At 43.4% G+C, this 24169-nt stretch overlaps 1 protein-coding gene and 1 pseudogene across 12 annotated transcripts in view; both read right to left on the reverse strand.

The window, feature by feature from the left end:
• BMAL1 (basic helix-loop-helix ARNT like 1) overlaps nt 1-9124 on the reverse strand; it is a 108041-nt gene extending 98917 nt beyond the window's left edge. For 8 of the 12 annotated variants that reach the window (XM_070803645.1, XM_019975114.2, XM_019975110.2 and 5 more), the window contains exon 1: nt 8975-9124. The gene's annotated coding sequence lies outside the window, so the exon portion shown is untranslated. The remainder of the gene's footprint in view (nt 1-8974) is intronic. The other 4 variants (XM_019975111.2, XM_070803640.1, XM_070803647.1 and 1 more) reach the window with 3 other exon arrangements.
• A 9736-nt stretch (nt 9125-18860) lies between these two features.
• On the reverse strand, nt 18861-19006 carry LOC139176209 (small nucleolar RNA SNORA70; annotated as a pseudogene).
• Between the last annotated feature and the right edge of the window lie 5163 nt (nt 19007-24169).

The following is a 24169-nucleotide window of genomic DNA, read 5'->3' on the forward strand; positions in this document are numbered from 1 at the left end:
AGAAAAAACGATTTACATAATTATAGGGAAGATAAGTCGACCAGGAACACAGGAATCTTATCTGGACTGAAAGTTCTAGGACAGAATTTCTTTCAACTGGTCAGGAGAGAGAGCAGATCAAAGTCAAGGTTCATACTGAAGGCAATAACTGTTGAGCACTACGCATGGGAACTTATTGAGTTCCTCATTATTTTGTATTCCACTTGATTCTTCAATAAGAAACTGGAGGTCGCTATTCGAGGGCAGGTGTGAACAATGCAGTGTATGTATGTTTTCCTGTTACATTGAGAAAACAGGATTTTATAGCCAAGACCTGAGAAATCAAAGTTCACTGAGGGCAACTTCACTCAGGAAGCCAGTTGTTGGGCCGAGACTGGAGCCCAGGTCTCTCCCAACTTCCAGCCCACAGTTTCCCATTTCTCACACCACTGTCTCATTTATAACACAAGAAATGAAATCCTAAAGGCACAAAAGTAAAAAAACAAACAAACAAAAAAAACACAAAAAAAGCCCTTTTATAAAGCTTTTCAGACTAGAAAAATTGTAGGAGAAGTGACTGAGTTCAATGAGTCGCATGAATGCTAAGAGTAAATGACCTTTAATGCTATATAAATGGGGGTCTGGCTTTGGAAGGCTTAATTAATGCTGATAATGCTTTAGCACTAAATAGTATGGTTTCAGTTATTATAGAATCAGCATTAAAAGGCTTTTATGGGCTTGCTTGGGAACTAAACCACCATTTAGTTCACTTTTTTCCACAGAAAAATTTATCCCAAGTTTCCATCAACTGCCTTATAAATGAACTTTTGGAATAAAACCTGTTTTTAAGATGGCTATGCATGTAAAACAGAGTTCTGAAGTCTGAAGCTCTGCACTAGATGTAATTAAAACAGTTAACAGTGATAAATGCTAAGAGTATATTTATGAGAAAATTCATCAAACCCTTAATTTGTTTACATGCATGCAATATAATGTTTTATTAAAAGCCTCTGAACAGAATACGGTCAACTGCTATTTATACAATGTATAACCAAGGGCAAATGCTCCCATTGTGAATGCAAGTATTTACAGGGCCTTTTAGCACTGGGCTAAGGACTGCTGTGGTTGTTGTTTAGTTAATAAGTCGTGTCCAGCTCTTTGCTACCCCATGGGTTGCAGCCCACCAGGCTCTTCTGTCTATGGAATTCTCCAGGCAAAAATACTGGAGCGGGCTGCCATTTTCTTCTCCAGGGGATCTTTCCAACCCAGGGATCGAACCTGCACCTCCTGCATTGGCAGACGGATTCTTTACCACTGAACCACCAGGGAAGCCTGGGCTGAGGATTAGAGGGAGGACAAAACATCTATCCTCAAGGAATTCATCATCCAGTTTCACTGGCCTGTACTTTCCTCAAAAACAATCAAGCTGCTTCTAATCTCAGGGCCTTGGTACTGGTTGTTCCCTCTTCTTGAGATACTTTACCCATATCTTCCTTCAGCTGAGCTCTAACGTCACCTCTTCACCCAAGGACCCAGCTACAGCAAGCTTCTTCATCATCACTGCTGTTTTACCCTCTGTGGTTGCTTACCCAGCATCTATCACTACAAGGAGGTAACATGCTTAGGTATTTTCGATCTGTCTCCTCCCCCTAGGATTCTGTTTTGTTCACTGCTTTATCTTCTATGCCTGAAACATTGCTATGCACATGGTAGGCATCCAAGAAACTTCACTGCATGAGTGAGTATAGGTGCAGGGTGGGGAAGTAAGGACAAGATGATTATTCATGAAACAACTAAAAAATGAGAGCACTGGCCATCCTGATTGAAAGTGATATGATCAATATGCTAATTATGTAGTACTAATGCTTCTGAATGAATGGCTGGCAATCAAAAGTAAAAAAGAAAGAAAGAGCAAATGCGACAAATATCATCAGAGGAGGCTTCACAAAGAAGAGAGAGTCAAGGCAAGCTGGGGTAGAGAAGAGAGGCCTCTCTAGTCAAGGGAGAATCCAAGAGAAGACAGACAGCAGGAGAGAGTAGGGCACAGGGTGGCCTGGGCAGGGACAAGCAGAACTGAATTGGCAACCTGCTCGGGCGGGAGTGGAGGTGGAGGATGAGGGGCGGGGCTGGTGAGGGGGAGCACGGGCAGACTCTGCAGAGCCTGGAGAACCGGACACAGGGGTGTCGACCACAGGCCACTGGCAGCAGGGCTGCTCTTGGGAGGCAAAGTTGGATACATCATGTGGGAGGAACTGAAGGAAGCAGAGAGTAGAGCAGAAAATTGGTTAGAGGATGACCTTGATGGTCTGAACAGGAGGGGGACAAAAAGAACCCCTCCCCTCTGCTTAGACATCAGAGAGATGCAAGTGAGCAAGGAGCACTCCCCCAGTTTAAAAAAAAAAGAAACAGACAACTTCCAGAGTATTTCCCAGTAGCATTCCATGGCAGATTTGGGTCAAGTTCCCAAACGTCCTGTCTATACTTGGAGCATTCAAGAAGGGGAACAGAGGTTCAAAATGATAACTCTGAGGGCAGGGCATGTCTTTCCATGCCTTTCACATCTGAGATTAATTACCTTCAGTAAGCCTGTGTTTACTGTCTTTTTATTCTTTGGGGAAAAAAGTAGTATATAACTTCACTGTGCAGTATATATTTGAACATTATATAACACATTTTTATGTAACAGGTTCTTGACATAAAACAACATTTTCCTTACTATCTAAATGTATTCGGGGAACAACTGGCATTAAAGAAATCTATCTATATATACGTACACATTAAGGCTGTGGACATCTGTCTTTGGGGTAAGGCGCTGGGAAGAGGAGGGGAAGGTGAGAGACTTTACAAAAGTTCTCCTCCCAGTGATGGCCACGTCAGGGGGCAGTGGGTAATGAGTTCTGTTCATTTCTCACAAGCTGCCTGAGGAGGGGCTGACTGAACCACGTAAGGCCCATGTCAGGGCAATGCCACAGACAGGCAGGGGGGAAGCAGGAGACACAGAAATGCACAACAGAACGTAAGGAGCACGCCCACAAGCCCCTGTAAGTGCCCCTCGGGTAATATCCAAATGTGCACCCCTTGTGCCCTACCTCAGAGGACTCCAGTCCTGTTTAAAAGGAGGCACGTGCCACGTTTGTCAACAAGAAGTGAAAGTGAAAAGTGAAAGTGTTAGTTGCTCTGTCATGTTTGACTCTTTACAGTCCCACAGACTGTAGCCTGCTGGGCTCTTCTGTCCATGGGATTTCCCAGGCAAGAATACTGGAGTGGGTTGCCATACTCTCCTCTAGGGGATCTTCCCGACCCAGGGATCAAACCCAGGTCTCCTACCTTGCCAGCAGATTCTTTACCATGTGAGCCACCAAGAAAGACCATCAACAATAAGACCGGTTACCAATCATCGAGGGCCTGCTTGGCTTGACACTGATCAAATCCTAAGGTTCGTCCCAGAAGGCATCCACCACCGCGTTTAGAGAGCAGACTGTCCCTCCCCCTCCCCCTGCCACAAATCCAGCCCGGCCCCATCCCAGCTGGGCAGTGCACAAAACCACCTCACTTGTAAAATAAGGATAATCGCTCTACCTACCTCATGGGGTTATTACGAGGATTGAACAAGTTAATAAACATAAGGTGACTAACATATCTGCTGGCACTCAGAGAATGTTCAATAAACATTAGCTGCCGTTATCATCCTTATTATTATTTCTATTTTGCAAATGAGGTAAATCAGACTCAAAGAAGCTAACTAATTTGCCCAGGTCACACATTTCAAACAGCAGTTGAACACATAAACACTTGTAAATGTTTTACTTAGCATATGTACAAAATCTAATGGGTAGAGTATTAACCAGAATATTAAATTAGACAGACCATCCATCCCCTTCTTTAACCAGGCTGGCTAAACATGAGTTTATCCTATTTAAAAGGACAGCATGTACTAATGTAAAAATCATTTCCCATCATATGCCAGCACTCCACGTTCTCCTGAAGCAAAGATGACTAAAGCTTATTCAATTTCATCTCCACAACTGTAGGTCCCCAACTCAATCCTTCCTTCCACTTGGACTTAATTACTCATGGCCACGTCTACTCGTGCCCGTTTCACTCCCTCATCTCACAGCCCACCTCTCCACAGGTGGACCTCCTTCCCTCCTGTGCGTAGTCCCGGAGTGCCTACCCCACCCCATCTCCTCCTCCTCCTCAAGATCATTCACTGGGATTGGACAAATATGTCCTGAAGCTCCCTGTGCCTCTAATTTGGGGAAACCAAGATTAGTGCCCCAAAAGTGACTGGCCTGGAACCTGCAGGTAAGATATTCCCAGAGGCAGCCCAACACGATATGGGATGCAGCAGTACCTAAAATAATTAGTGCTAGCTAGGTCAAGGGCTGGGGAGACACTGCTGCCCAGCAAGAGAGGAGGAAAAACAAAATGAAGCATAGCTCCAGGAGGACTAAGCATCTGAGCTGGAGCTTAAAAAGGAGGAGGATTTGGATGAGGGAAGGTTGAGGCACAGAACAGGCCAAAGGCTGGTCCAGGGAGCTGACAGTCCCGTGCTCACGGCCAGGTGGGCTGGGTATGGAAAGGGAAGAAGGAGCAGCAAAACTGATAGCTAATATCCATGAATGCTCACTATGATTCAGGAAGTGCTTTATGTATTTTTCATTCTTTAACTCATTGAATCCATACTGCACTCTGAGGTAAGGACTAGAAAGTGAAAGTGAAGTCTCAGTAGTGTCCGACTCTTTGCGACCCCATGGACTGCCAGGCTCCTCTGTCCATGGGATTTTCCAGGCAGGAATACTGGAATGGGTGACCATTTCCTTCAGGAGGGGATCTTCCTGACCCAGGGATTGGACCTGGGTCTTCAGCACTGCAGGCAGACTCTCTCAGCTGAGCCACCAGGGAAGCCCAAGGACTACAGTAATTCCCATCTTACTGATGAGGACACCAAAACAGAGAGCAAAGCAACTTGACCACAAGTCATAAAACCAGAAAGGATATAAAATCTGGCTCCAAAGTCTGCACTTTTAGCCACCCAACCAAAGTCCCTTTCAGGACAGCCTGATGATGAAGGAGTACAGCTATCCTGAGGATGAATGAGACCATGTTTGCAAGTTGTTTGCAACCTGTTATGCCAAGGCCACCAATGCTGGCAACAGGCTGCAATTAATATCCACGATGGACCTGCTAGCAGCTGAAGCAGGAGAGACACATCAGGACAAGAAACAGGACCCAAGCCAACAAAGACAGTGTGAAGAGCAGAGACCTGGACAGACACCTACCTTTAGGGTGTGTAAGAAGAAAACCCAGAGGCTGAGAAGGGGATTTCAGGAAGGAAGAAAAGACATGTGGGTAAAAGCTGCAAAAGGGCCAAGATCAACAACTGAGGACTAAGAATGGGCGCCTGGATTCCAGACTTAAAAGTTTTTGGAGATATTTGAGAATAAATAAGAAGGACAGTAGAGAAAGAAGCCAGAGGGCAGGAGCTGAGGATGGAGCAGATGAGAAAGTTGAGGGGGTCAATGTTCACAGCCCTGGGAGCAGCTGCTGGGCAGGGAGGGGAGAGAGAGACAGAGGGACCCAGGAGCACAAATGCACACCTGTGAAAGCTGCCTGCTGCACAGCGGCCCACAGTAGGCCTGTTTCTTCCTCTTCCATCCTTCCCTCATCAGTCAAGACAAGGGCTTTTCTGGGGTTGGTGAGGAGGCTGAGAGAAAGAAGCACGAAGGAAATTCTAGTGACAGCACCCTGGCAGTGCTGGGAAGGGAGTGCAGCAGGCACTGAGGGAGGGCTTCCTGCGTCCCTGGCATCTTACACGTTATCATCTCCCCTGATCTAGGGACTCCAAGGGGCAGGCACCGTCACTACACCACCGAGGTGGAGCCTGCGGTCAGAGGAATCCAGCACTTGTCCAAGACACACCACCCAACCCAAGTCCTAGGTCCTGCCAGAGGCTCCAAGAGGGAACAGGAAAGAAATTCACTTGCTTTTGCCAAACTAAGAGGTGAGGAGGAAAGATGAGGGAAAGAGACAAGACATTTTGAGCAGAAAGGAAGAGAAGCTGAGGGAGCTTAAGTCAGAGCAGGTCTTGTTTAGAGAGAGGAGGAGGAAAGCCAGGGTGGATGTTAGGAGTAAATCTGAGTGTTATGATGAAGCGGTAATGAGGAGAGAAAAGACTGGAGAAGAGTGACATGCCTGCATTTCCAGGCTTTCGATTAAACCTCAAGGTTTAAAAAGGAAGTAAACAATTACTTCCCTTCATTTGCTACCATGATGTTAATTCAAATCACTGCCTGTGATTGTAATATCATTTGGGACAGAAAATGTTCCCTTAATATTTGACTTTCTCCAACCACCATGAGAGTCGACGACAGAATCACAAATAGAAGAAAGCCCACAAAAGGAAGGCAGCCCTTATACCAAAGAGAGATACTGAATATTTAGCTTTTACATATTCATATGCATTTTGTTAACGAGTCTTTCTACAGTGCGTGTCCCTTGTTTAGTATATATAAATGGCATATAGATCATTGGTATGAAGTGATAAATCTGAAAGTAGGGCCACTTCCTTTTCCTCTCTTTGGTAGGCAAACCTCTTCTGCAAATAGCTGACAAACTCCTGAATAGTCATCATTTTATAAATCATTTGAAATGGATTCTTTAAAACACCATCTGTTGATCTGTTTAAGTTTCCTATGAAAATAGGATGTCAGCTCAGATATTCTGGAGGTTCCAGCAGGTAAATACCAACCTGAAATTCAGCCATATTAAATATTTAGAGAAGCACAGAACTTTAGAGCAGAAGGAACTGTTGAGATCACCTCGTTCTCCTGCCTTACTTTCCATCTGAGGCAAGTAGAACCCAGAAGGGTTCTGTGACTTGCCCCAAGTGGCACAGCCATGAAAACCCAAGTCTGGGCTGGAACCAGGTGATTCTAACTCTCAGGCTAGCACACTTCCACCACCCCTGTTCTTTTCTCTCTCCCTCTTTCTAAACCTTAGGGGTTGGAATAAGGTATACATTTAACTATAGTTTTAACCTATTTATATTATTCACCAGCTACATCTACAATCAAAACAAAAAATACATCTACAGATTCAGCTTTAGATATACAGGCAATTTCAAATCCTGCCCGGGAAATTTTAAAGCCTTCCAGGTATGTTCAACAAAATGTTTTAAAGACTTAGCAATAAAGTGAACTCAGTAATAGATCATGGAGTGAAAGGCTGAACTTTGCATTAAGAAAACATTTTGGAGTTTCATTGATATGGAAATCGAAATTAACAGCAGTGATTTTTTTTTTCTTTTTTTAAGTCTTGCAAGCACGGAGAGCATGAGATTATTCAAAACTGCTCTGGAGCAGCAAAGATTATTTTAAGCTCATGATTCAACCAGCACATTAATTAAAAACTCTACCAACCCAAATCGACAGATCCTGATATCAATGGGACAAGAAGAATTAAAATAATAGTTGTCACATAAAAATAGATTAAAAGAGGGAACAGCGGCGAATGTCACAAGGACAAATGACAAGCAAGCGTTGTGGGAAACTAGATGCAGCTAATGGGCAGCTTTTATAGATTTTTTTTTTTTTTTTAATAAAACGAAGATCCTGGAAATACACGTACAGTCAAGAAATGCTTCTTTGAATCTTGTTTCTGGAAGCTAAGTGATAAAACTTGGCTAATAATTCCTTGCCGAGGAGTAGCTACGCAAGCAGGGAGAGGAGACCACAACCGCGAAAAGAGACAAAACAGAGCTAGGTGATCGGAATGGGCCAAAGCAGGGGAGGGAACAGGGGATTGAGAAACGTGAGGTGAGGGGCACAGCCTGGTACTCCACCGGCCAGCACCAACTTAACAACAGACGCCTATGGCCAGTAGAGCCTTCCCTTTCCCCGCGTCTGCCCTCGGCTCTGCAGCCGGGTCCCACGACCCCTCGGGGTGACTGACTCGAGCCCCACAAGATCGGCATTAATTTCTATTCTTCCACTTATTCCTCCGAGCAAACGAGAGCTCTCTAGGCTTTCAACGCCCGACAATCTCGAGCGGGAAGCTTTTTCTTTGACATCTGTCAAATCCGGTGCTAAAGCCAGCCTCGCTGCGCCCTCCGCGGGTCTCCAGGACTCCAGGGCGGCCGGCGGGCCCACACCTGGGCGCCGGGTGACATTCCCCCTGTCGTGGAGCACCTGCTCGCAGACCCACGGGGATCCTCCCCGGGCTGCCCAGGACCCAGACGGCGCAGGCCGGACCGAAGTTCGCATGCTGGGGTCGGCCGCATCCCCGGGCCGGGAATACCCAGGTGCAGCCCCAGCACCCGCGAAAGGGCCAAAGGGGTAGGGGGTGGCTCGGACTCCCCAAGCCCGGCGGAGACGCCCTCCCCGCCTCTATCCAGCCCTGCAGGCTCCCGAAAGGAAAGTAGAGGGGAGAGGGAGGAAGGGCAGAAGCCGCATCTCTAACCCAACGCCCTTGGAGTGCAGCCGTCAAGGATGGTCCCCTCGGGGGTCCCTGAACCTTCCGGGGATACATCCTAGGACTAGCCCTTAGTCGGGTCACTGATCCCAAAGGGTGGAGCTGTCCCTTTAAGAGGCAGCTGGCTGCTCCTGCCACCACCACCACCACCGCCCCCCCACCCCGACTTCAGGTAGCTATGCCCGCGGAGGGGAGATGGGTATTTCCGCGGACTCTTTCCCGGTCCCTTTAAGGGTGCCTGCGGCACCTCTGTCCGTTCTAGTCCTCAGCGCCAGCCCCCGCGAGGGAGGATGGGGGCGGACGAGTGCGGCGCCTTTAAGGGGCGCAGCCTCCCCGCGGCCCGGGTGGGGGCAGGGAGCGGGCACGGGCCCTTTAAGGCCGGCAGCGGGCACGTCGGGCAGGGCTCCCCGGCGGCCGGGCTGCGCCCCGGGCGGCGGCGGGGGCTTTGAGCCTGCCAGGGTGCTAACGGCCCCGACGGGGTGCCCGCGGCCGCACCGCTGGCTGCGGCCAGCCCGACACTCACCGTGGCTCGCCGGGAGCGCCCGCGCCCGCGCCCCCACTCGGATCCCGCGGCGGCGGCGGCGGTGAGTCCGGCGCGGGTAAACAGGCACCTCCGTCCCTGACCTACTTTCTGCCTTCCCTAAATGTCGCACCACTAACCTACTTTCCGACCAATCCGCTCCCCGCCGGCCCAGGCCCGGCCCCCCGCCCACCAATCGCTGTGCCCAACCCCCCTTCCCCGCCCACCAATGGAGGAGTCGCGGAGCCCGGATACCTGCCTCTTCCCTCCAGCCAATCCTAGAGCCCGAAGAGAGCCGGTCTCGGCGACCGCCCCCGGCCAATCCCCGCGCGGCTTGGCGGCCTGATAGCCAGTTGTGTGGCAGCAAGAGAGGCCGCTGACCAATGGCGAGGCGGCGAGGGCCGGTTTACCTGCTACTTTCCCGCCACCAATCGCTTGGCGCACAGAAGCACACGCCCCAAGGAGAGGACCAATCGATGCGTTTTCCCTGGATTTCCTCGCCCCTGTCCTCTCTCTTTCCCCTGGTCTCCCGTTAGCCTTGGCCACTGCGGGTCCAGACGCCGCACTCTTTGCAGTCGCTTGAGATGTCCTTCTCTAGGTTCCTGACTTGCTTCTGGGTCACGGCTCTCACTCCTCCTCCTTACCCTTTTTTCACTCGGGGTATCCTGACTAAAGAAACATTTCCTCGTTCCCCTACCTCCAACTCCATCTAGGAAACCAGTTTTAGGAACACAGAGTGCCAGATCCTTCCCAAAACATCCTGGTTTGCCAAAGTCCAAACGAGAGAAGAAATACTTGGTATTTCTAGAAGGTTTTTCAATTCAAGTGTTCTTACGTTCTTTTCGTTCGTCCTGACCTCCAAGCATCCGATTGGAGCTGTCTTTCCTGTTCAAAAGAGAAAACTCTAGCCTGGAGCGATTCCAGTGCTTTTCCTTTCAGTGGCCGCACTACTGTGTGGCATACAACTTCCCAGTGGCTCTGTTTCTACCGTAGAAAAGCTGTCCAAGGAGTGAGACGGAAGGAAACAAATACTTGCAGAAAATAAACGTTTCATAACAAGATACAACTTGAGTACTGAGAGGAGGAAGAATCTTATTTTTGCATCTCAAGCACTTAACAGAGGGCCTTTAACACAAAGAGCTCCCTACCCTTTTAGATGTTAAACTCCCTAAATGAAAGGACCTCGTCTTTTTTGTTGTTATACTCACCCCCTCACCTTTAGCACCTAGCTGGGAGTGAGATGGAGGGATAGGGGCAGTGCCTGATTCCTAGCATGTTTGTTGACTGGATATGGGAACAAATTGATCTAATCACTTAGCTCAATCTTGTGACCCAGACTACTCTCCAAGACACTAGATTTCTAGCCTTGTTCATTGAACACAGAAACTGCATTTTAAATATTGTAAAACGGTAGCCTGTCCTCAGTTCACTACCAGGTACATAGTGGTTGTCCAGTACATGCTTGTGGCCTGAATGGTGACCATTTGCAAGGTTAACCAACTTCATCACTAGCTTACTATTCTGAAGTTTACCTGCACGTGGAATTTGATTGCTGTTTACTTTGTCTCTGCCCTGATTTCATGAGGTGACCACACTATGTAAGTGGGATTTTAGCAACGTACTTAACAAGATATTGTGGACAAGATGAGGAACTATAAATCTAGATTCTAATGTAATTAGTTGGATAAGAAACTTGTTAAGTAACCGTTACCTAAAGATGCTGATTAATGAACCCGTCTGCCTGAAGGAAGAGCGGAGGTATAGACATTTGTGCAGCATCTACTGTATGCTAAGCACTTTCCCTGTATCCTCCCTCTTAATCCGGACAATCCCACTTTACTAATGAGGAAACTGAAACTCAGAGTTTAACCAGCTGACCCAAGGTCATACAGTAGGTGGATCCATAGAAGCCTGACATTTAAAGCAAGATGGGGTTACAGTGCTGCCCAGGGGTGGTCATTATACATGTAGAGTATCATCTCCAACGAAGGCCTGGCAAATAAAAACCCTCTACATGCCCAGGAGAGGGACCAGGATGTAACAAGGCTGGGAACTCTGTCATAGGAGGAAGGATTAAAGGAAGCAGAAGGTTTTGCCCCAGGGATACAAGATAACTGTCTTCACACATTTGAAGAGCTGTCAAATGGAAGAGAAATTGGACTTAATTTTAAGGACCCCACAAGGTCAAAGGGGGACCTATGGGTGGAAATTCTAGAATGACTCAATTTTCTAACAACTAGAGCTTCTTCTGCCCCAATAAGTTGAGTTTCTTGTCACAGAAAGTGTCCAAGTAAGAACTGGATCCACACATTATTTAATATAATCTTCATATCACATTGGCCCCAGCGATTAATATGCTAGCTCTCCACACTTGCTAGGTAGACAACTTCTATCCAGTAACTTAAACCTCTTTTGTATCCCATATAGGAATAGTAGAAATATTAGTCACTCAGTTGTGTCCAACTCTTTGTGACCCCATGGACTACAGCCCACCAGGCTCCTCTGTCCATGGAATTTTCCAGGCAAGAATACTGGAGTGGGTAGCCATTCCCTTCTCCAGCGGATCTTCCCAACCCAGGGATTAAACCCAGGTCTCCCACATAGCAGGTATTCTTTATCATCTAAACCAGCAGAGAAGCCCCATATCTACTTCACAAGATCATTGTGAGAGATAAGTGAGATAATGGACAGAAAGCCCCTGGCTCAATGCCTGGAACGCAGTAAAGAGTCAATGTGTATTAAATTAAAATTCTATGAAATAGATATTTACTGCATCCATTTTATAGATGGTGAAAACAAAGTAGCACAATCCAAAATAATCCCCCAAACTCTGATTCAATGATCAGATCCACTAGAATTAACTGAAGTTGTTTTTTTTTTTTTAATACAAAATCTCAAGCCCCAATCTAGAAGATTCTGTTAAATATCTTTGGGATTGGAGATGTAGTCAAATTTGGGAATGACTGATTTAATGGAGTAAGCACAGGCTCTGAAGTCAAACAGACCTGAGGTCAAATTCCAGTACTGTTGGATTGAATGGAGACGCTAATGACAGGACCAGGAAGTTATGCAGTCTGCTGTCTTTGGAAAGAAGTTGAGAAATCCTGAGATGGACATGTTAAAATTCTTGTGGAAAGCCCAGCAGAAATGTGTTGCTATAAATGGTAGCATGACAACAATATTTACTGCAGGTTTGCAGTGAGTCCAGTACTCTTCTAAGAGCCTTATTGCATTACCTCAATTTTCACAAATTCCTATAAGGCACTTACTTCTATTATTCCCATTTTACAGATGGGGAAACTGAAGATATCAGGCTATTTAGACAGTCTGACTCCAGAGCTCACACTCTTAAGTACTTCAGTAAATTACCTCTTCCTTTTGATGATTCCTTTGGAAAACAAAGAAACTTCATACTTTAGAGACATAAGTTCAAGAGTCACCAATTCAAAGGCGGTGAGCATTTTTTTTTAATTTCCAAATGATTAGGGTTTCATGTAGAAGAAAGGAGAATGCACAGGAGTATGCCTTAGAGATGGGGATGTCATCTCAGACTTAGGGAATGCAAGAAACAGAAGCCTCTCAGTTAACTTAGTCCAAAGAGGGAGATTTCTCTGGAGGAGAAAATGGTAGCTCATAAAATCCTAGAGTAAGAAGCACAGCATATCCTTATAGAGGATTAGAACTAGGATGTAGCAGTTAGGCGTGAAGCAGTTCCCCTTTTCTCCTCTGGGGTCATGTGGCCCCTGGACTGGTCTTTTGCTCTATCTGCCTGATGATTCTCTTTTTCTGTAGCTCTTTACTGCACCCCATTTGTACATGGTCCTTCATGGATGCTCTCAACCCCTGAGAGAGAGAGAGAAAGAAATAGGAGAGATTGTCAAAGTGGGGCATGGGCTGAGCAACAGTCCCCAAAGATGCCTACTGAAGTGAGAGAAGAATCAGAACAGGAGAAAATACAGAGTAATAACAGAAAAAGAAGGAGAAGCAAGAAAGTGAAAAGCTGGATTTGAAAAACTGGAAGAAAATCTCAACAGGTGTAGAAACAAGATAAGGGGAATTTATACTTGAGCAAAAGGTTTTGTTACAACAACAAAGAAATTTGACTGTAAAAAAAGCTGTTTTCCTGAAACTGCTTCTAGAGCCAGATCAATGTAGGATATTGGGAAAATCGAGCATAGAAAAAATCAGTGAAGACAACATGTCACCAGTGAGTACAGATCACTTTTTGAAGACATTTGTCATTTAAGGGGAAATTAGGAAAAGAATCATCTATCACAGCAGCTGATCCAGTTGAGAGTGGTTTATGATGATACGTGTAGGTGCACTTTGATTTTTTTAAACCAAGGTGGACATATCTGGGTGTACAAAAATGGGAACTTGAAACGATCAGGCATTGATGAGTTAACCAGTGTTTATAATAATTTCAGCTAATTTTCTTTAATGACCTTCCTTGACTCTTTTTTGAATAAGATAGCCCTAGCAGCTCAGAATGGGAAAGCAGTAATACCTTATTTGGAATGTGTCCTAGACTGTGTAATTAGGCTTTAGATTAGATCTTGTTTGCAGACATGGCCAAGATTTCAGAGATGTTGGTGATCAGATGTCAAGGGGCTTTTCCATTTGGCTGAGGGGTGTTTGCTAGAGGGAGCTAAAGCACCAGTAACCACACTGCTTCTCCAACAGAAGCCCTGAAGAACAAATAGACACTGTCTTTATAAAACTGGCATAGGTTTTGCCCTGCTTTGCTAAAGTGAGCATCACTAAAATTAATGCTCCAAATTAAAAAAAAGAAAAAGAAAGTTTCTAGTTAGTAAAGCAACGTGAAGTGTTAAGTCAAGCCTTTTAAGTAGTACATTAACTTAAACGAGATTACAATATGCTTTTGAGAAAGAAAAGAGGGGATAGATTGGGAGGAATTTGACTTAACACATTATCAAAGCACACTGCAAAGTGTGCCGATTAGAGTAACCTGGAATTGGTTTAGAAACAAACCAAGAAGTGAATGAAAAGGCATCCAGAAGTAGACCCAATGGACGTGAAAACTGAGTATAATTTAAAGGTGACTTTTAAATTATCAGGAAAAAAAGATGGATTTTTCAATAAATGCTATTAAAACAACTAGCTAGCCATGTTGAAACACATAAAGCTTGTTCTCTACCCTAATCTTTACAACAAAATATAACCAACCATTATTTAGGATTTGAATGTAAGAAGTGCAATCTATTAAAAAACATTAGAAGAAAATGTGAGTAAAATTTTTAAACTTGAAAGGCCTTTCTAAGCTTTACACAAAATTCAGAGACCATAAAAATAAAGGCTGATTATATAAATGTATGTGCACACCTGTAGACCCCCATACACACCCACATACATCATGGGCAAAAGAAATGGGACAACCAGCAAACAAGCCAAGAACACACTATTAAGAATACATCAGGATTTCCCTGGTGGCATGGTGGATAAGAATCTGCCAATGCAGGCGACATGGGTTCGATCCCTGGCCTGGGAAGCTTCCACATGCTGAGGAGCAACTAAGCCCATGCACCACAACTACTGAGCCTACATTTTAGAGCCCACGGGTTACATCTACTGAGTCTGTGTGCCGAAATCACTGAAGCCCAAGTGCCTAGAGCCTGTGTTCCACAGCAAGAGCAGCCACAGCGATGAGAAGCCCATACACCACAACTAGAAAGCAGCCCCTGATTGCTGGGAACTACAGAGAGCCCGCACAAAGCAACAAGACTCAGCGTGGCCAACAGCAAATAAATAAATAATGCACCGTACATATTCCAGTTAAAAGGTCAGAAGTTAGGACAGTGAGTCGTAAGTGATACTTCTGGGGGTATTATTTAAACCTGTCATTTGTAATAGAAAAAATACTCTTTTTAAAGCATTATTGCTTATAAAGCTGTCATTTTTTTTGGCTCACCCTCTCTTTTTGTTTCTTTAAAAGTCAGTAATCTCCTTAGAATGTGTGTATGTGTATAACTGAATCACTTTGCTATACAGTGGAGATTGGCTCAACGTTGTAAATCAACTATACTTCAATGAAAAAAATGTGGGAAAAAAAATAATTACCAAGCACTATCCCAGGCAACAAAGCCTATTTGGATTCTATGCAGTAACTTTGGGTCCTTTACTCCATTCATAGGAAAGCTACTGATTCTAAACCTGCCTAAGGAAAAGTTTGATTTTGCACACAGATGTGTGTGCATTAAATGAATGATTGCCACTCAAATCTTTCCTTTCTCTTTACAATTAAAAAACAAAGAAAGAAACAAGAACAAAGAAAAAGAATATCCATTGCTTTTCTCCCCCTGATTATAAAACTAATACGTTTTTGTGACAAAAAAATTAATAAACATTAAGAAGAAAAAAATGTATAATCTCACTAAGCATATATAACCCCCATTAAAATATTGATGTATTTTCCTTGTTGAGTTTTCTTTATAACTATGTTATGTTATAATCTAACTTTTATCACACTGAAATTTTGTTTGGTATCCTTCTTTTTAAAATTAACCTGTTGTGGGACTTCCCTGGCAGTCCAGTGGTTAAGACTCGCACTTCCAATGTAGGGGGCGCTGGTTCCATCCCTGGTCAGGGAACTAAGATCCCACAAGCCTCATGGTGCGGCCAAAAACATTAAAAAATAAAAGGAACCTATTGTGAACATTCAGCCATGTCATTAAGCCTTATTCTACAACATGACACCTAATGGCTACGGGCTATTTCATGGTATGGAGTCACCATACACCAACAGGCAAAACCGTCACATTGTCCCCAATTTCTTCTATTATTAATAGTTTTTGTAGAGTATAGGTTTATGGAATGGGCCCACAGCTTCCCTACCCTACATCATTACCCCACGGGGTTCAAAGAATCAGTTGGTATAGACAATGAGCACCACATATATTTTCTTGTCAGGTTTTGGGTTTTTTTTTCCCCTCCAGTGACTATTTCTCTCTCTGTCATAAGTCTTATGTTAAAGATACAAGAAAATTTATATACAGTCCAATTAAAACAAAACAGGAAATGATGATAGCTTGATAAGAAGTCTTTGGAAAATTTATTACCCCAATCCTATGTTTCAAAGGGCACTCCAGCTATCAAAAGGATTGATTGACAATAAAACATACTGTAAATAAAGATATTCAAATCTTGAATATCAATAGAGTCATTTAGTTTCAGTTGTATTATTATTTTTGCCCCCATGCTGAGTCTTTTTCTTTATCTGCTGCCAAATCGTTTCTTTGTGCATTTGTACATCTGCCAGAGGGAGGCAAGGAAATATGGAAATAAAAATGATGTTATTTCTTAGACTTTGAGAGATTGGCAAAACAAGGTTGTACACTGACTTCTCTGCTTGTAAATTTCCCTCACTCTCGGTGCCTCTGTTCATGCTAAGCTGGCTCATGCCTGCTGCTCCAGTTTGAAGGTCACTTCCTCGGGAAAGCCTTCTCTGACCTCCAAGGAATAAAAAGCACCCCCTGTGCTTCCTCTCTCAAAACATTAGTGCACTTGTGATGTCTTGTCTTCCCATAAACTCTGTGAGGCAGATACCACACCTCTGTGGTTCTCTCCTATCTCCCACAGTTATCAAAATAGTACCTTCACAAAATTAAATATTGTTTGGATGAGTAAATAAAAAACAATGAAGAGACGTGAAAGAGTACTGCTCTTCCTCCACGGGTATACAACACCTCCTCCCACAGAAACACGTGGGATTCAATTGTTCCCTTCAATTCCTCCCTCATCCAAAAACTCCCCAGACCACCCTCCTCATTTCTCCCAATCTCATCACTTTCCAGGCCTCTTCCCTTCTTGGCTTTTCTTCAAATACTTTTTACTATCTGACGTTTTGTTATGTATTCATTTATATATTGCATGCTACCTCAATGATATGTGAGAGAAGGGGTATTTTTACTGCTGTGGCTCCCACACTTAAAAGAAACTCTAGCATATAGTAGGTATATAAATATCAGTTGAATGAGTGAATGAATGAATGAGATTCCAGAGAGCAGAGCAATCGGGCCGTTTTGCTTTTAGCGTGGTTATATCAGACTTCAGCAAAATCCACTGCATTATAAACAAATAAATTATCTTTAATTTTCCCTTTAATCATTTGCGTTGTTCCTATTATTTGTCATTTTCAGATGTGCCACTATCAAATTTTTATGGTTTATTACCTAAGAGTGAGTTGACAATATGTTCTCATAAAGTATTTCATTGGATATAAATAGAAACAAACAACAAGCTTTTCCAAAAGCTATAGTAGAAACAGGTTTTTTTAGGGGAGGGGTTTGCTTTGGAGTTTTATGGTCAGAGAGTCTGACAATAAGGAGTAAGAAGTTTGATTCACCTTTGAGAAAAATAATTTGTTTTATCAACTGGTTATGATATTATGTCATCCTTTAATATGTTAAATAAAATATTAGAGCAGAACTATACAGAAAAAGTCAAAGAAAAATATAAAATAATGCCACATCCAAAATAAAACCCCATCATATAGAGTGAATAAAAGTTAGTAAAGTTATGTATACATATGGACAAAGTTGTAAATATTCATAGAGATAAATCTAATTTTATTGCAGAGGCTATGGGTAAATTTTCTGCAAAGTTGTTTATAATAATCAAAATAATTTTAATATGAAACTAGGAGAGCCAAGTGCCCCAGAACACTTTATGTGTTCTCTGGCACCACTTCATGTTATTCTGGTTTTGTCTCCTTAGTTAAAGTCACCAGTTATCCACCTTCAAATTGGACAGCCTTTGAGATAACTTGCCGTACTGGGCTGGGATCCCTGGAAAATTCCAAGGTGCTCTGCTCCTTGGCCTTGAAACCCCTTTTTGTCTCAACATAAATCAGCTGAGAAATACCAAGAGCCGCGTTGTGAATTTCTAGTTCCAAGATGAATTCAAAACAACTTAAACAGTGTACTAGTAGTGCTTAGTGCTGTTTTTATTTTCAGATATTCTCCAACTTAAAGCCCTGCTTCTGGGGAAGACACTTTGCTGCCCAAGAACATTCGGAGCTAAGGAACCACCACAGTGTAATAACAGAACCCCGTATCCCACACCATGTCACTGCCTTAACTGGGGGTCCCAGTATGGACCCAGATGAGGGAAGTATATTTTTTTCTCACTGACTTCCTGCTTCTTGGGAACAGCAGGTTTGAGAAAATGAAGGTGATTAGGTGACTAGATTGCTAGGTGTTCTCATATGATCCCTGCCTCTTTTACTCCTCTATCCTTTTCTCCCGTCACAGAATGCCATATTGGCACCTTGGATGGTTGGCCTCAAATCCTGGTTCATTACAGTGTTTATGAGTTAACCTTTCCAAGTAGGTGAGGCTTAAATAGTTGGCAACCTCCCCCTTTTTTTTCTTTCCACCTACCAAATGGAAATTCAGTGTTAAAATAAAAACTTCAAAGTCTTCCTCCCCATAAAGCTTTAATGTAAGAAAAAGTAGACTTTCATTTTATTGTAGACAGGAAAGTAGTATTTATTGGTGGATGGGAGTAAGCAGGGGATGGCATTAAGGCTTTTATGAATGCAGGGCACAACTGGGGATGTATTTGACCCTACAGCTCTCCATCTGGCATAAGCTACTTTTCTGCCCCCAAGTTTTCAAATTCATCCACGTTAAACTTAGTAAAACCACACTTCTTGGAAATGTGGATTTCTGGCAGCCAGGGAACTTGAACTTGGCCTGCACAGGGCCTCAGTCACCTGCTCCTTGTTCTGCAACTTGGTGCCAATGGACATTACGACTCTGCCAATGTGGACCCTGGCCACTGTGCCCTGGGGCTTTCCAAATGTACTGCGCATATCTGTCTGGAGCCTAGACTAGGGACAGCATGCCAGACATGAATATCCACTGGAAAGGGCTGTCTCCAAGGTTCCTTAGGGCAACTCATACAAGCAATAGGCTGCTTGCATTACACTATTGCATACACACTACATACTGTCTGCAGCCATTGCATACCAGGCCCCCATGGGGTAAAGAGGCAACCTACCTTTTAAAATCACATTCCCACCAGCATCCCTGCCTAGTCCTAGGAACTAAGGATATATCTAATAAACAACAATTTTGCTATACTAGAAAAAAAGAATATGTTAAGACTTTCAGTCTACTTAATACTTCAGACCAGGTTTTGGGCATCCAGCTGTCTTCATTTGCAAGGCATGACATATTTTCATATTCCACAAATGGGGCTATTGAACAATGATGAGTGAATGAAATACAATGCAACTATTTTTAGTATAATAATTGTAATTAAAAGGCAGTGGAATGATAATCTTGCCCAAGCATGTCTGAGATCTCCTTTCCATTTTCTCAAAACAATACTTTCCAGGTCTGACTGCAGAGACTTGTTGCTTGTTTCTCTTCTGGTGAAGAATAGGTAACACGACATTCTTTCTAAACCAAGCGAAATTGTGGTTTTTGGCTAGACACAATCCTCTTTTCTCCGTTTCTCCATTTGCACATTCTGGGGGATTAAATTTTCTTTCCATACATAGTGATAAATTACCATAAGCCAAATTAGTTTCTTAGGAAAGTAACCCTATTATCTACCTATAGCTTTTTTTCCTTAGCTTGAGATGATTTGTTTTGATTATTTAAGAAGCAGAAAGCACACATAATAATAATAACACTTCCATAGTGGGTATCATATGCCAAGTGTTATTCTAAACACTTTCTGTATAGTGACTCAACCCAACACATTCCACAAAACAACTCTAGAGGTGACATTTTAAACAATTTTATTTATTTGGCTGTGTCAGATCTTCATTGCATCACGCAGGATTTTTCCTTGTGGGCAGGGATTCTCTATTTGCTGCACGTGGGCTCTCTAGTTGTGGCACCCGGGCTCAGCATGTAGGCATGTGGAATTTTACTTCCCAACCAGGGATAGGAACCCACATCCCTTGCATTGCAAATTCCTCACCACTGGGCCACCAGGGAAGTCCCTTTTTCTCATTTTATAAAATCAGGAAATTGATGCATGGAGAGTTAAGTCCTAGGTTTCCTGCAGGTCAATAGTGGAGCCAGAACACAAAACTGGTATTTGGCTTGAGAATCTCTGCTCCCAATCCATGTGCTGTCCTCACAGCAGCAACCCAGGAATCTGAGCATTATCCTCATTTTATGGGTGAGGCCACTGAGGCCAGGATGGGTGAAGTTACTTGCCCAACATTGCAAAACTGGTAAGCAGCTGACCTAGGATTCAACCTGGGCTCAAGCCTCTTTGGTTCCAATGTCTGTGTTCTTTCCATCCCTTGAATTGCACTACCTAGGCTGCAGTCCATGGGGTCATGAAGAGTCAGACACGACTGAGCAACTTCATTTTCACTTTTCACTTTCATGCATTGGAGAAGGAACTGGCAACCCACTCCAGTGTTCTTGCCTGGGGAATCCCAGGGACGGGGGAGCCTGGTGGGCTGCTGTCTATGGGGTCACAGAGTTGGACACGACTGAAGCAGCTTAGCAGCAGCAGTACCTTTTGGGCTTTCCTGCTGGCTCAGACACTAAAGAATCTGCCTACAATATAGGAGACCTGGGTTTGATCCCTGGGTCAGGGAAGATCTCCTGGAGAAGGGCACAGCAGCCCACTCCAGTATTCTTGCCTGGAGAATTCTGTGGACAGAGGAGGCTGGTGGGCTATAGTCCATAGGGTCACAAAGAGTTGGACACAACTGAGTGAATAACACTTCACTTTCACAGTGCTTTTTATTCCTACTGTCCTTTTAAGTATATCTGGCTTAACTAGATTTGTGTGGACTAGGGTGAAAATCTAGCCATTGTAAAGAACTTTTTCCCTATTAGAAAGTAATTTCAGACTTCCAAAAGCTCACCTTATAATTGACTACCTGAATTCATTACATCTGAAAATTATGGATTGAGATTAGGAAATAAAATTCTAAAACATTAGGTGCCACACGCAGTCTTTTGAAAAGTTAGACAAACATTCCATTTTGTTTCTTAATCTACAAAGGGTCTATCAAGTTGGTTGCACGAGAAAAATACATTTTCTCTAAAACAAAACAATGAATAGAAAAACAAAAAATATATAAGTAGTACTTTTTTTTCTTGATTAGTTACTATTATGCTTCTAGATTGCTTATTCTCTGCAAAGCAAGCAATAAGAGGCCATTAACTGCAAAGCAAAAAGTTCTCTCTTTTTAAGCTTCCCTCTCCAAGTTCCTATTTGCAAAAAAGTCCTTGGTGCACATTCAAACACACTGAGGGGAGTACAGTAGATGAGCTTGCCTGAATCTTAAGATAAAAGCTCCCTGGAAAAAAGGAGTCAAAACTGACTGTCATAGAACCCCCATCATTTATATTTTCTTGTAAATATGAAGACCCAAAGGGCCTAATGTATGTTTTTATTTCTATTTCAGCAAATTTTAAGCTGAAGTGTGACTTCCATGTTCAGCATTTATTAGGCTTTTGCTGTGCTTTGAAATTTGCTGTCATCTGTTTCCTGTGTATTATTGTTTTTGAGACCGGCTCAGCCAATGAGTCCTGCTGCTTGCTCTCTCCTGCCTTGGTATGCAGAACCTGATTTATTGAACAGTATTCTTCTTCTCACAAGGTGCAGCCCATTTTTAAATATTTATCCTTTAAAGCAGCAACAACTTGTTTGAAAGAATAGGCTTGGGAATCCATTGGTAAAGGAAATGTCCTTGGAAGGAAATACTAAAATGCGTTATGTGTATATTTGAACATTTGCTTCACAGAACGTAGAGGAAAAAATTGTAGGACTTTAGATTTAAGAATTCCTGGTATTTTGTGTTAAAATCATTTTGAATCTGGTAGATATATCATGTGTGCATGCTTAGCCATGTCCGACTCTTTGTCGACCCTATGCACACTATAGCCTGCCAGGCTCCTCTGTCCATGGAATTTTCCAGGCAAGAATACTGGAGTGGGTAGCCATTTTCTTCTCTAGGGGATTTTCCCAACCCAGGGATCGACGCTGCATCTCCTAACTGGACTTGTCAAATGGTTTTTCCTTAGTCTTCAGTCTCCTGGACTTGAGAGTAACACAAATGGACAGAGTTTAATGTTAGAAAAATAATTATCACAGTTAATTTGACATATATTAAGTGATAAGTAAAACAGTATTTTGCTGCTTAGTAATTGGAAATAAATAGAGATTTTAAGCAAATATTGTAAATGACTTTAATTGACAGTGGTAGTTTTACCCAGATCAATCAAGTTTGATTTTTCAATTGTTCTTTTTGCTTTATTTTATCAAATACTGAATTTTATTTTATTTAATATTTTCTATGTGCAAACACCATGCTAAACATTTTATGCATATTATTTCACTTAATCCTCACATGCTAACATTATTGCCTTTATTTTACCAGTGTTAAAACAGAGACTCGGAATGATCGATTTATCCCAGATGATGTGGCTAATGATGGAGCAAAGATCTGAGCCCATCTTTGTGAGACATGAGAGTACCTGCTCCCAGTTCTCAGTATCTACACACAATATTAATTGTGATAGTTTTTTTCCTGGCACCACATTCATTTTAATAACTCTTTTAAACGCATCCATTTATCCAGTTGGTCTGGCAGACAATAAATATTTAAGTGTTAAGTGAGATACCAAAACAAGACACAGTCCCACCTATCTAGGAATTTATGGTCTTGTAGGGAATATGGGTCAATAAAAAATTCATAGTCCTATAAGACAGTTACCATAATAGAGAGATGGATTAAGTGCTATGAGAGTGAGGAATGGCCAAAATCTGCCTGGGGAAATGAGAAAGCTGTCAGAAAACAGCCTTGATTTGAAGATCGATTTGAAGGACACGGAGAGGTTTGTGGGCAGAGAAGAGGTGGACTGGGGTCCAAGGCAGCTTGGCTCCAAAAGCTGGGAGCTGTGTTTTCCATGCTTTCAGATTCTTCTGGAATGTGTGCACTTACCTGGAATACTAGCCAGCTTGTTCATCAAGGAGAACAACATATCTTAGGGATAAGAGGTATCCAGTTCTTCTGGCTTAATGCTCTATTAATCCTCTGTTTTCCTTCCTCTCTAATATCTTATTCCAGTGGTTCTCAAAGAGGCTTGTTATGCCACCAGCAGCAGCAGCATCACCTGGGAACTTGATTGAAATGTAAATTCCTAGACTCCACTCCAGGTTTATGGAATCAGAACCTCTGCAAGTGGAGCCCAACAGGGCTTTTCTTTTTTTAACTTTTTATTTTATATTGGAGTATAGCCGATTAATAATGTTTATAGTGATATAGTGAAGTTGCTCAGTCGTGTCCGACTCTTTGCGACCCCATGGACTGTAGCCTACCAGGCTCCTCTGTCTATGGGATTTTCCAGGCAGTAGTCCTGGAGTGGATTGCCATTTCCTTCTCCAGGGGATCTTCCCAACCCAGGGATCGAACCCAGGTCTCCCGCATTGTAGACAGACGCTTTACCATCTGAGCCACCAGGGAAGTCTTAACAATGTTTAGATTGTTTCAGATGCACAGCAGCGACTCAGCCATCCAAACCCTTATATCCATTCTCCCCCAAGCTCTCCTGCCATCAGTGGTTTAATGAGCCCTCCAGGTGATTCTCATAGGTGCTGCAGTTTTATATGTCTTCCCCTCTGTGTGTACTTTAGCACAGTAAAGCTGATTTCCCTAACAAACTCTGAAGTGTGGTGCCTCTGTTTTGTTCACCCCTGTACATCCATCACCCAGGCCAGCGCTGGAACCATAGTAGATATTCAATAAATGTTTGTGGAAAAAATGGATGAATAATTTAAAAATGAATCCCACAACTCCCAATGTCCTTAGAAGAGCTAACTTAATTGTACCACAATCTCAACGTCTGGTGAGAATGAGCAAGGGCAGAAAATGAGAGGCCTTGGGAAGGAAAGAGAATTCACATCTGCCCAGGGAGGGACTTTTTCAGCTGTTCTCTAATATCCTCACAACAACCCTGGGAGGCAGGTGTCGTCCTCACCCAAAAGATGAGAAAGCTGTGGCTCAGAGAGGAACTGTTCCCAGAGTCACAGATGCTGGTGGTGACACAAACCCAGGGTCCTCTTGTTCCAGAGACCTTACCCTTGTGTTCTCTCTGTGGCACCTCTAACGACCACTAGCAACCCGTGAGGGGACAAATGGAAACAGAAAGCCCCGAAGGGAAAGACAAACTTCATTAACCACAATATTGCTGGTCA

Source organism: Bos indicus, chromosome 15 (assembly GCF_029378745.1).
Source record: "Bos indicus isolate NIAB-ARS_2022 breed Sahiwal x Tharparkar chromosome 15, NIAB-ARS_B.indTharparkar_mat_pri_1.0, whole genome shotgun sequence".
Classification (NCBI taxonomy): Eukaryota; Metazoa; Chordata; class Mammalia; order Artiodactyla; family Bovidae; genus Bos; species Bos indicus.